Source organism: Scomber scombrus, chromosome 23 (genome assembly GCF_963691925.1).
Source record: "Scomber scombrus chromosome 23, fScoSco1.1, whole genome shotgun sequence".
NCBI classification, from domain to species: domain Eukaryota; kingdom Metazoa; phylum Chordata; class Actinopteri; order Scombriformes; family Scombridae; genus Scomber; species Scomber scombrus.
This window is the reverse complement of record NC_084992.1, coordinates 14724045-14737663: the sequence shown is the minus strand read 5'-3', so window position 1 is coordinate 14737663 and position 13619 is coordinate 14724045. Positions and strand designations below refer to the sequence as shown.

General features: G+C 38.6%; 1 protein-coding gene across 3 annotated transcripts in view; it reads left to right on the top strand.

The window, feature by feature from the left end:
• Nucleotides 1-13619, top strand: part of kcnip4a (potassium voltage-gated channel interacting protein 4a) — a 93762-nt gene that overhangs the window by 66305 nt on the left and 13838 nt on the right. The window lies entirely within an intron of this gene.

Below are 13619 nucleotides of genomic sequence, written 5' to 3'. Positions count from 1 at the left end.
AAGCTTCTGCTCCCTTCACTCATTAGTCTTTGGTTTCTAGAACTCCTTTGAAGCAGGTTTCATGTTTCTCTGACAGCATTTTGAAAGCTTGAGAAGTTAATTAAGGTCACCATAGCAAAGCAGGAAAGACTCAGTTACACAGAAAACAAATGGTCTGTTTTATTGTATGGGTTAAAGTTGTGGAAACAGTAAATGTGACAGAAATATGACTGAGTGTCAGATGGTCGGAGAGTATTTTCAGAAACATTCTGATTGAATTTTTGGATTTGACAGCTGAGTAAAGTGTCTGCTTCGGTCATTTTCAAGCGTCTGAGTTGATTTGTATTGGTCTGTTGGGGTGAGACTTTTGTCAGTGTGTACAGGAATATTTTATTCTTGTGTCATAGCTCAAAATGCAACCGTGAGAAATTTAAACTGCATCCTCATGCATATGCATCTCATTGTGCACTCGAGGGAAATCGATCATATCCTACTAAGTAAGGCCACTCCAAATCTCAGTAGGCACATGATGTGTCAAGCCTAAATAAACAGTTTATTTAATGAGACTGCAGTAGGTCCAAACTTTAAGTAGAGAAGCATAGTAAGCACTTTGAGCTCAAAACCAGCCCATCCATCAGACTACTGTTAAGCAAAGACTCCTTATCTTCTAATTAGTATAATCAATCAAAAGTCTCTGTGTTGTAAGCATATTCAGGGAAGAAATAAGTAAATAGAAAAAGTGATAATGTGTATAAGCAGGTAGCTGGAAAAAGCTGACCTGACCTGTGAGAAGTGTTTAGATTGAGTTCTGAGCGGCGTTAGCGTCTGTAGATCGGCCGTGGCTGTGTTATTTCAAAGGCACATGAGAGCAGTGTTTCATTCGGAGGAACTGTGAAGCTCACACTCAGCGTAACAGTTTACATGCCTCACTAAACAACGGCAAGCTGAAACCTGCCCCCCCACGCCCCCTAGCATTTTCAAACGCAGCCGACACGATATTGATTTGGCGAGATGATGCAGACTTCAATGTTGACATGTCGATTGCCATATGCTTGTTGGTGTGTGATCAGTATTCCACACGGGTGTCTCTGAGTGTAATTACTCACAGAATATCTGCTTTCTGAGCCGGTGGTACCTGACAAGCTGTCAATGCAGGTATTGATGTTGTGCATATGTGTGTGTGAAGTCATGTCCAGGAGAACACAGAAGTATTGAAAAAGTCTGAAAATCTTAGTTTTGTAAATTGGCTTCAAAATGAGAGATTGTGTTCCCACTGAGGGCAATTTCATCTTAAAATCTAGGAAATTAGGGGGGGAACTAACAATCGTTACAATATTTTAATTTGATGAAACAACAACAATTGTATCGCTTGTATTATACAACCAATGGTGCAAAACTCAACAATATGCTGTTTACTACCACATAAGACAAAAAGAAGCAGTTCATCAGTTGATTACTTCTCTGAATAATCAATTCTACTAAGAGATTAGTCTATGAAATGTCAGAAAAAAATTTCCCAGAGTCCAAAGTCATATCTTCAAGTTACTTGTTTTGCCCTACCAATAGTTCAAACACCTAAGAATTTGGCATTTTAGAATCTTTTAACAGCATGATTGGCATTTGTTCCAGATAAAATGTAAATGATTAATCAATTAATCTGTCCTTGAATAAAATTGCTGTTCATCAACTCATTGGTCAATAAACTGATGGTTTCAACATTTAACTTGACACAGGATGGCTAAATCTGAATCCAAGACCTCGTTGCAAAGTCACAGTCCTAACCACTGAGCCACTGCACTGCTTCATTTATATATAAATAAATATACAAAACATGTCATGTAGAATTACACGGTTTACACTTTAGTGTTGCAAATCCTTTTCTGCAGCTGTCACATGCTGCAATAACTAAAAATGTTTGTTTTTTACCTTTTTATTTTTGTAAAAACCTCCAGGGAAAGTGTTTTCCTAAACATGCACGCTCTGCTTAACATTCATACAGTTAGGCATGTTCACAGCTGTGAGCTGCCCTGTACGATCACATCCCTCTACTGCTGGCCACCTGAGCAGCTCCATTGGGGCATCTGGGGTAAAAAAGTCCTGCTTTAAATGTCTCAGTGTGGTAAATGCAGAGGGAGTTTCTCAGCTGGGCTGCTGATTTGAACTGGCAAGTTTCCAATTGCAAAAGTAAATGTGTCCTGAGAGAATTGGACACTGTTCCACTCTTTACTGTAACGTCATCTGGCATCAAAGAATGAAACTGTAAGCCCGGTTAAGATCAACTCATAGCAGTAGAGGAAGAAGGACATGTCTGCCTTGCAGGGGCCAAACTCAATGCCAAATTGTAACACACTGATCACTTCTACTGCTGCACAGATTGTAAGGACTTCAAACCTGGAAAAATAGTTTATTAACAGCCTGCCCGTGGCATGCTTCCATGTTGGAGAAATGTAACAAGATCATTGCATCACACTGTGCACAATCATCAGAGCATTGTACTGGGATTACAAGCAACAAAGCAAGGCCTGGCAAGCATGGTGTGAGTAACTGCTTTCATTTTTATTATGAATAGAAGGACTGATGTCTCCTTGTATTCGTGCTAACCATCCCAAGGCTAGTATTAGAATTTCAATACGGCTGGCTAAGTATAAGCTAGACTTGGCTACCAAAATGATATAATGAGCTCTCTTGTCAAAGAAATGTTCACTACTTTCTGTAGTGATATACAGTATCAGTACGTTTCCAAGGCTCATTTGCTTGGATGCGTTACAGTGTAACCAGGAACAAATTTCACTTTTTATTTCCATCATACAAACACAGACACCGATCCTTTTCACACATATGTGCTTTTCTTATCACACCCATACAACGCAAAGCCATTAGTACAAAGTGCTGAGCAAAGCCCCAAAGGGTGCAGACTAATCAGTGTGTCACACAATGATAAATAATTCTCTGGTTCAGACATAAACAGCGACACCCCCAACCCTGTACCCCCTCAATCACATTACATTTCACTCTGATTGTACCTTATATGATTATATGTGACAAATAAACGTGATTGACATTCACAAGCACACCATTACACAGGCAAGGATGGAACGTTGTGTCAATTTGGACCTGCCATTTGCTATAATGGGTAGGGAGCACAGAGAGTGTCTTAGCGCTGATATCCATCTCAACAAGATTCTCGTGTTCTTTGTGTCCTTGATGGGGATTTATGACCTGGCAGCAAAGAGAGTTAGTGTCAGCACCAAGCGGGGAGCTCCAGGTCTCAAAAGCGAGGCCTTAAACATGCATTATCTGTCATGTACAGCAGGGGGCGACTCCACTGGCTCCAAAAAGAAGTCTGTTTGTATGGAAGCCTATGAGCAAATGACCCTCATTCTTACTTGATTTATTACTTCAGTAAACACGTTCTTAATGAGTTTATGGTGTCAATCGCTAGTTTCAAGTCTTCTTTAGTACAGCAGAATGTTTATTTTGTAAATTATGTTCCCATTATGGCTACCTTGTGATTGACAGTAGTTGGACCAGGGTGAACTCCTCCCTAGCTCCATGCTCTCATCCAAATGGTCACTTCTCATCATGCCTGCCTCAAAAAATCCAAAATAGTGATAGTCAGTCAAATGCCAGACTAGAAGCCTCAAAATGGGAGTCCAAAAACCAATGGGTGACGCCACAGTGGCTAGGTCTATTATTTTTATACTGTCTATGGTCAGCATTTAACTGATCAGATTTGGCCACTGTTTGCCTGTTTTCACTTCCTAGAAAGCATTGTGACATCTGCAATAATGAACAGAACACAGCTGTGGTGGTTTAGCTGGTTGGTGCGTCTACAGTAATGAACAGAACACAGCTGTGGTAGATCAGCTGGTTGGTGTGTCTACAGTAATGAACAGAACACAGCTGTGGTGGGTCAGCTGGCTGGTGCATGAGAACTTGAGTTGAACCACAAATTGTGTGCAATTCAGAAAATACTGCAATGAAACCAAACCCAATACTTGATCAAATTAGACAATATGACCACAAATCTACATCATCACAGTCATAAATGTTGTTATAATATTCTTTTCCATAATAGTGGTGTTGATCTATGGACAACACTGTCGATCAGTTGGTCCGCCGCTTTGGTCTAGACAGAAAAACCTCAATAAATGTTGCATGAGTTGTCATGGTATTTTGTGCAATCATTCAAGAGGAAGAATCCTACTGACTTTGAAGATCCATGCTTTTTTTGTGTGAAATGCTATTGCATGCATTGCCACAAAATGTTGTGCAGATATTGCTTTCTCCCTGAGGATGAATTTGAACGACTGGTGATCCCAATCTTTCATCTACCACTATCATCAGGAAAAACATTAAGTTGTCCAATACTTTTGTTTATGATCAAATACTTACAGTGCTGGGCGCGCAGGTGGTCGAGTGGTTAGAGCGCATACCATATACGCAGCCGACCCCGGTTCGAATCCCGATCGGAGGTCCAGTGCATGTCACACCCCCCTCCCCCTCTCTCTCCCATGTTTCCTGTCAGTTTACTGATGAATAAAGGCGTCTATGCCAACAAAAATAAATAAATACTTACTGTGCCAATTCACGTATGTTAGCATTGGCATTGTGGGCCTGTTGGCATGCTAGCATTAGCATTTAGCTCAAAGCACCACTGTGCACGTACTCACAGAGCTGCTTATATTGCTGTACTTTTAATCTTGTTCTGTCAAGGCTAAAGCTAATGCGCTGTAGGTATTGAAATGCATTTTATACTTTCAGATTTTTCAGTTAGGTGTAAAAGGTCAAGCTTTCAGTTTGTTTTTTATAGAAAATTCTGACATTCACTGTCATCCAGCTCTTGAAAGGTCACTAGTGGACATGTTGTTAAAGTGCAAACAGATGGCACAATTTTTTTTTTGTAGGCTGAGAAATTTAAACATCAAAAATGTTTGTTGAATTTTTATGATGCAAAATTATAAATGACCTTTCTGCTGTTGTTTGGTGGTATTCAGTTGTGATCTCACAGTTATGACATGCTTGTCATCAATAATCGCATCATAAAGCTGGTCTTCAGTATGAGAATCCCAGTTAGGTTTGGAGTGCAAGGCTGACTGTGTTACTCTGAGTGGACTTTATGTTTCCTGTGCAGGTATTTACGATGCTGTTTAAAGTAGACCACCAGTGAGCTATCTGAACCACTGTTATATATTAAAGCATGTTCTTCATTTTGTTAAGTGCAGAAGTGTGTACATTTCCAGCAGAGACACACACTATTTTATGGGTGTGGTATAAACTGTGCTGCATTTTCTTTCTTTTTTTCACACATCCATCATCAAAGTTGAGTCAGCAGAAATGTTTTTCATCATTTCAGACGACGATATTGTTGTTTAATTTAATTGGCAGTGTCCATCTGGCAAATAAATCTCAACATTCCTCAAGCAAGCCAACATGTTTTTAAAAGATTAAAATGTAGAAACAATGATTCAGCTACAGGTTGTGAAGTGATATTTTGCTCCACTGCAAACTGTAATTGTCCGTCCACTCTTCAATCCATTTAAAGGACAAGAATCAACTGGCCCAATTACCCTTTGGCTATTTTCCACGATGCCTATTTAGAGGAGCGTCAGGATTGACTTAACCTTTGCCTGGTCGTCCTATGTTATGGGTCCCTCTGGTGTTTTTAGAAAAGAAGGGCACAGCATAGGAGCTTATTGAAAGTATGAGGGCTCTGCTTGTCAATTTGAGTCAGGAAAGCAAGGACAAGTATCACTCAAGCAATCAATTTTGATGAAAACATCACAGATAATAAATTCTGATAGTGGGAGGATGACAGATGCTTCTGAGCCAAAGATCTGATATGGATGATTGCAGAGCTTAAGGCTGGCAGTTGAAGAGGGAGCTGGAGGCAGATTGTATTCTTAAAGATGTATTTAATTAAATGACCTCCGTCCCACAGCAGTGGAGGGATGCAGTGTAATGTACAGTCTGTAAAACATCAGAGCCCCACATAGTCTATTGATATTCTCAGATGTTATTAAATTGCTTGGTGAGGTTGGGGATATTCATTAATTCAAATCTCAGTGATGTGAACCACAACATTATTTGACTATGCAGGTTTTCAGGGTCTTATTCAAGGGAAATATTGCATAGTTTATCTTAAGTGCTTTAAAAAGAACAGAAAAATACATAAACATAATTTATAAAGCTTCAACCACACAGAGCTTTGAAGCTGCACATTTTGTACTTATTTTTCAATCAAGGCTATACAGTACAACCGCTATGCTCATTCAGCATCTTCATGACTTTAATTAGCCAACAAAATTAATAATCATGTTGCCACAGGAACCAACCAGCAACATTTTCAATAATTAAGCCAAGGACATAGGTTCTTATGCATAATTCAATAGTTTTTTGCCAACATTAGAGCTAATAGAGGATTCTGGGGTTTCTTTTACACATGGATTGAGTGCACTAGGTTTAACTATCCCTTCTCATTTCCATATAATATATTTTTATGTTCCTTTTCTGAAGTCTGCAAACTGTCCTCTTGGTTCACACTGATGTTTTGACTCTTTTGCTTCTGACTCTGAGAGTTAATTTTTTCCCTATGCTGATTGAAGATTACATTGCTGATGATATATGGTGGAAATACTTAGCCTGGTCTCTCTGCAAAGTACATGCACTAATCTAAAGAGAACTTGGACACTGGGATGGAAAGTGCTGAGTTGTACCTATAGTGGACTGATTTCATTACTAGTGACCTCTATAGTATGTACAAACCATTAGTTGCACCGAGCTAACCTTTAATTTGTACTGAGTCGTATAGAATATCATACATCATCAGCTGTGAAGCCAGAAAAAATGTTAGTAGTCGGAGACCTGGCTCACAAAATGGTAATAGACTTTTTTCTATATGCTAAAATAAAATTGACTTTGTATGGTAAACAAAAATGGATGCACAAAAAACGCAAAGAACATCACAAACACAGATCACTTATTTTTGTTAAATTGGCTGGTGTTGTGATAATCACTTTATCATAACTGGCTGCCACCACTTCATTAAAGCAGTGAGTTAAAGCCTGGTTGTCATAGAAATACTAAAGTAAGTAAGTGAAAAGATAATCAGGCCACAGAGCCAATAGTGCCAACAGTGTTTGTTAATTCCGGAGGGGAGATTTTCCACAGCCTCAAATCTCAACAGATGCTGTATTGCCCCAGTTTGCGGATTGTGTTTGCCTTTAGACTGAGCTACAGTATATAGAGACTTATTTTTATTTATTTAACTTAATATATTTTTTTTAATTGAGTTTTTATTACTTTTATATCAATACGATCCACACAGAGCACTAACTTGTCCAACTAGTCAAGCATCAAACACAAGAAACAAGTGCACTCAAAGAAAATATGACTTTAGTTCAAAAGGTTGTTTGGGAGTTTCTGACAGTTAATGAGGAAACAGTGAGTATCCTGTGTAAATCATTCGAATAAAATCCTTAAATTCGTTAATACACTTTTCTGAGTTTGCTGTCAGAAACCGGAATATAGATGCCTCACTTGGAAGTGAGTCATAAAGACTCTCTCCTCTTTGGATCTCTGGATACCTTTTTTTTTTTTTTTTTTTTTTTTTTTTTTTGCACTTTGTCATGAAAGCTTGAAACTTCCTTCACTTTCTCCCTCGTTCCACCTTATAATCTTTAAAATGATTGGAGAAGAAAGGGCAGAGGACGTTTCCTTCCAATGCCAGAGAAAGGTTTTTCTTTGAGACAGACCATTATTGAAACTCTTCCAAGTGACAAATGATTGCAATTAAAAGCATAGACTGCTCTTTCCCCTAGATTCCAATAAATGCCTCTGCCCGCTTATGGTGTGTCATTATATAGCCAGCATGAGAGCATGCTGTCTCCCTCATAAAGACTTTTCCATCGAGTCCCCCAGAGCTCCAGTCAGTCACACTCAGTTCAGGACAGCAAAGGACAGCATTTTATGTGACGTCCATCCTCAGGTTGAAAAATTAGCTTCTGAGACTTTCTTACAGTCCAATCAAAATGCACTTGGTTAATCTGATTTATAGCTGCTGTAAGTGCATGAGTCAACACAGAACCTGTAGCAAATTGCGGTAATGGTAAAAGGCAGTCACTAATGTTTTTCTTTTGACCAGTAAAGACACAGTCTTGTTTGTGTCACTTTTCCTTCTGTGTTGCAATAGCTAACCTGGTGGGAATAATCAAGGCTACAGTCCATTTGGCTGTTTATGTAGATCTATTCTCAGTCTCCTTGGACTCAGATTTATTTGGATCTGCCTTTCATCACTGGCAGAGAGGCACAAAACTTGATGTCATGTCCCAGAATAAGTAAATTCATATCTCAGCAGAAAGATTTGAAATGCAAAGCAGTGTTTTCCTGCAGGACTATTGAACAGACAGTTGATGATGGCGTGCCCATATGGCTTTTAGTTTTAAGACAGCCATTGCAGTGACCCTTCCTTCCTATTCTATCCATTTCTAAGTTCACCTCCATTTTTCCTGCCAGCCATGAGGAACTAGAGGCTGCTTTATTCAATAACAGCAATGACATACCGCTCTCCCCAAATCCAATCTTAAGCTTATTTGTATTTGGGTCTACCAAATGGGAACAAATGGCAAATCTCTATCTGCCTCCCTGATCATCCATGTGATTTATCTGAAATAAAATGAGCCTTTCTCATTACGCAGTCGGGACTGTTTGAATTACTTTTCTTTTATTGACTTGGATCTGCCGATCTAACACTTGCAAAAGCAGAATTGTAATCAGCAGATGTCCACCGTTGGCAGCTCTGGTGTTCTGGATGTCGGCTATAATTTGTATACGAGCATTAAAAAATATTTGGTGCTGCGCAGAGGGAATTCATAACACCCCAGGAAGGAGAAAGTCAGCCATTGAAATACAGCGCAACTCTGCTAGCTGTTTTATGTTCTGCCCTCGAACAGATCTGGATACAGCGTCATTATATTTACTGTTGCTCTTCCATTCAACTTTCCACTCGTTTCTTATCAGTCAATTTCTATTGGGATCATTTTTCTCTAGTAGGGGGAAGTCAGCTAAGTGCTTCCTCTTCCAATACGCATGCCATGTATTTTCATGGAACCCCCTAGATGTAGGGCTGAGTACACGATACCTTTTAAGGTACCCAAGTAAATTGACCCAAGTAAATTGATACCAAGTAGTATTGGAACGTCTCCCGTCAAACGATACCTACAATCGATCCTTTTTGCACCAAGAGCTAGAAAATATGACTATTTGTATGAACTTGCTCACACCCAATCAACGCAAGTGTTAAATATTAATAATTTGAAGACTTTCAAAATGCGTTTGTGTAAAAATTGAATCATTTAGATGTAGAGGAGTGGTGGCGTTTTATGCAACTTAATGCTTCTATATTCACGATGGGAAATGAATGTGCTCACTAGGTATCGTAAACGATACCCAGCCCTACCTAGATTCTACCTCCTCCAATGACCAACTACTAGTACAGTGAGACTTTATAAACTGTATGTGAGCAAGTAAAGGTAGGAAGCTGAGGCAGTAGATGACGAACTGACAATAGTTCCTTATTTCAGATATATCTCCAAAATGTATACACATATAGTAGTAGTCAACTCATAGTCAGCTCATTTCACCCAACTTTTGGACTGTTTTCATTCAATAATGTTGCATTCCACTATGTAGCAAATTCCCTTTAAATCAATCTGTTCCAGATCTTAACATACTAAGGATATTGTAATGTAGTATAATTTATTCTCAGTTGTTCCATTTACATTTTGAATTTTAAGAGGTAGAGGATTCATCTGTTGGCAGATGTGTTGTGGGCTGAGGCGTTACTTGAGCAATACATCAAAATAGTTATATTTTGTCAAGCATTCTGCTGGGGAGAGCTTGTGCCATTATCACTGGTGTAATGTTATGATAGCAGGTCCGTTTGATATTACTCTGGCCTTTTTTCTTTGGGAATCATGCCAACACAGATAAAATCCACTACTGGCGAGACAGGCTGCCAGACATTCATCATCTGCTGTCCTTGTCCCCAGTTTTGTTTTGCTGGGTGTAATTTCAGTTAATTGCTACCTGTCAAGTGTCTGTCACATTTTGTCACTGTAGTACTCAAAAAACAAAACACGGAGCTCTGGGACCCTGGAACCAGGTGTTAAAGTGAACCTTCTGTCACACTGACACAATAAATATTGGGCTTAAAAGCCTAAATTAGTCTCTTATCCCCAGTCTCTCTCTGATTGTCTTGGATTTAAATTGGCCAAAGACCTTGCCTCTATGTACAATGTCATATGTACAATGTCACTAATACTGAGCTAACCTTTAGAAAGATGGGAGACTATAAATTCAAAATCGAAAGAGGTATTGACCAGCCAGCATTGCATGGGGCCAATCAATATCTTCAACCTAAATATCATGTAGTTTACCAGGCGGGGATTTTTTTTTTTTTTTTTTTTTTTTTCATGTATCATTAATTAATTTTGACTCTGCATTTAGTTCTTATCATTAATAATGTCATATTTGGTTTAAAAGGCCCACAAATGAAGGATCTACAAGGAACATATAGGAGTAAGGACAGAAAGTGTGTGTCTTTAGATTAGCAGGAGACAGATTAAGGTGTTTAGAGTTTAATAGCTGGGAACCACTGAGTTTAATACATGATGTGAGGAAAGTAAACATGCCAAAATATTCCTGCTATAGCTCATAAATACAGTCAAGTTGGGTTTATCTGCACAGCTTGTGCTTTAATGTGTATATTTGAAAAGCAAATAGCCCAGAGGTAACTGAGAACACGCTCCAAAAATCTGTTGTTCAAAGTCCTACCCTTCTCTCTCTTTCCAATTCCACTTTACGACCTGAGTAGTGCAAACACAGAGCATGTCTGAACATCGCTTTTACAATTTCTATTTACTGCTTATCTAGGAACCAGTTTAAAAGGAAGAGAGTCTTTAAGATGCAAAAAGTTGGAAGGGCAGCTCCAGTGTCCGCTGGGCGGATAAAATCATTCACAGGAGTTGAAAAGTTCTTGGAAATGACTGCTGATTATAATGAACCCAAAGAAATGATCAAATCAAACTGAAAGCCAAAAACTTGAATTCCAATTAGGATCTCTCTGAGGTAACAAACCTTTGACTTGAAGGCTGAAAGTAACTGATCATTTCTATTTTTTTCCATCATCCATACCTTTTTTATGACCATGTTTACATATTTTGCCCTTACATGGACAGCAGTAGACACAGCGCAGCCTTGTGATGAACTCGATACACTTAAGATTGGTGGTTGATTGTTCTGTGTTGCTTTGCCAGAAGCCAGAACAGACTATATTAGGAGGGAGCTCAGGTTGAGATAAGATCAGTCTTGAGTTTTGGTTCAGGTGTTAGTTTGTCAGTGACAGCAAGACATTGTGTCATCAGCAGTTGGAGCTTATCAATGGGAAACATCGCAGTGATTGAGGCAGTTTAAATGGAGGAAATCTGATTGACGTCAGTTTCACATGATAGTTAGGCATGTTCTGATCAATCAGCTACCAATATACTAGAAAACACAACAAGCTCCCTTCAGGTCATCAGTGACTAAATGCCTCCAACAAAACCGTTTTTCTAAATAAAAAATATGGTTCAGATACAAAAATTAGGGTTTAGTTCAACATGATTGTGCCTCAGTGTTACTTGTGTTGAGCTGAAGCTTTTTTATTTATGCGTGTAGCTTAAAGTATATGCGTCTAAACATATACTATACATCTAGTATGAATTTTTTATCAGAAAGAATACTAATTATATTGAAATGTGTTTGAATCAAAGGGTTTCTCTTGGCCATTCACCAGTTATATTGCTTTCCATCTAGTGTTATTAACTAACTAACATTTATGGCTGACTTTGGTGATTCCACAACTTTTCCTCTGGCAAACAGGTTTTCAAAGTGTAAGGCATGCCTCCCCAGGGGGGCTCCAAACAGCTTGAGGGGACGCTCCGTGAATGGAAGTGAAAAAGTATTACATTATTTATTACATTAGTTATCAAAAAGCTAAATGTGTGTGATATGGTTAAAGAAATAGTTCAGAGATGCAGTAGTTTTGGGGGATTTAACTGTTTTTCCCACTTTCCCAGAGTCAGAATCAAATACATACCTTTGGAAAGACTGTAAAATGTATTTGGTATAGTCTGAAGTTATGTCAAACAACAATATTAGACTATCTTGGCTCAGTTGTTGAGTTTAATTAATTAATTTAATCTCTCCTTCAACATGAATTATAATAACCTTTCCTTTTAGGACCATTATCAAAATTTGAATGTTTACAATACCAAATTCCTCTTCAGTATAAACCTATATAACTAATGACATGCCCATCAGCCTCAGCTGGTCGTTGTGGTTTGTTGCTAATGCAAATGTTAGTATTGTTAACATGGAAACATGGAAAATTGCATATTTGCTTAAGCATTGTCATTATGAGCATTTTGCTTTGCTAGAATAAATAATTAAAAGTATAGGATCACAATTGTTCAAGTCTGTTTTAAAACCATATGGACAAGCCTCAAATTGGATTCAGATACATTTTGCTCATAACAGATTTTGTCCCCCATCTCTTACATTGACAGTATATTAAGAAAGAATTGTTTCATGTGCCAGTATGAACAAGAAGCATGACTAAAAAAAGCAAAACCTGTTTCAAAGTGCAGATGGGTACCTGACCTTTTGATTTATGACAGACTTGGAAAAATGGTGAACTTGACATTTAAAGCAATGCTTGACCTCAACTTGAGCTTTTTTATTATTTAAAGGGGTTTCTACATTACCTGTGTGGAGATGAGGCTTCCTATTCTCACCATTAAGTAAAGACCATAGAGGTCACTGAGACTCAGTCAATTAGACTCAGTCAGCCATTACCTGTAACGCATTGTCTTTAAACCACTACTGAAGCTGTGTAGGCTCACATATTGGGTGCTGCTGCCTGTAACACTATCATGTAAATTGTCAGACGATTAGTTGTGCTCCTTTGGCGTCATGGCCTACTTTTGTGAGCCCCACCTCCTTGGCGCCGTGGTGCTAAGGGGACGGCGGGAGCTGGAGCTACATTGTATAAGTTAAGACCTTGTCTCACACACACACACACACACACACACACAAACACACACACACCAACAATAGCTCTTGAGAAAAGACACATGGGGCTAATATCATCTACACAGATGTGGTGACACTATTTTAGTCTCATAACATTGGGGAAACAAGGTTTTCAAACAGCAAAAGTGAGAGACAGTGAGGAAGTAAGGCCCAATGAACACATTCAATGCCTAAAATAAAAGACTATCTTGGCCAATTTCACACAGATTTTTCCCATCAAGGACCTATTTAATAATTTAAATTTGAATATCAAGGTTTTACACTTCCTATATTAAATTCACTAGTCTCATGTGGTCCCCCAGGCCATCATTTGCCTCTCTGTACTATAGCCTTTACTTTACATACACTCTCATACAATACAACACAAAGAAGCAGCAAGCTCAGCAGAACAGTTCATCAAAGCATGTGCTTCAGCACACAAATTAACCTAAGATTTATTGATTTTAAGCAGCCATCCATGGTTAACTGAAGTTTTTTTTGTTTTGCACATGAGACGAATTCATCAAATC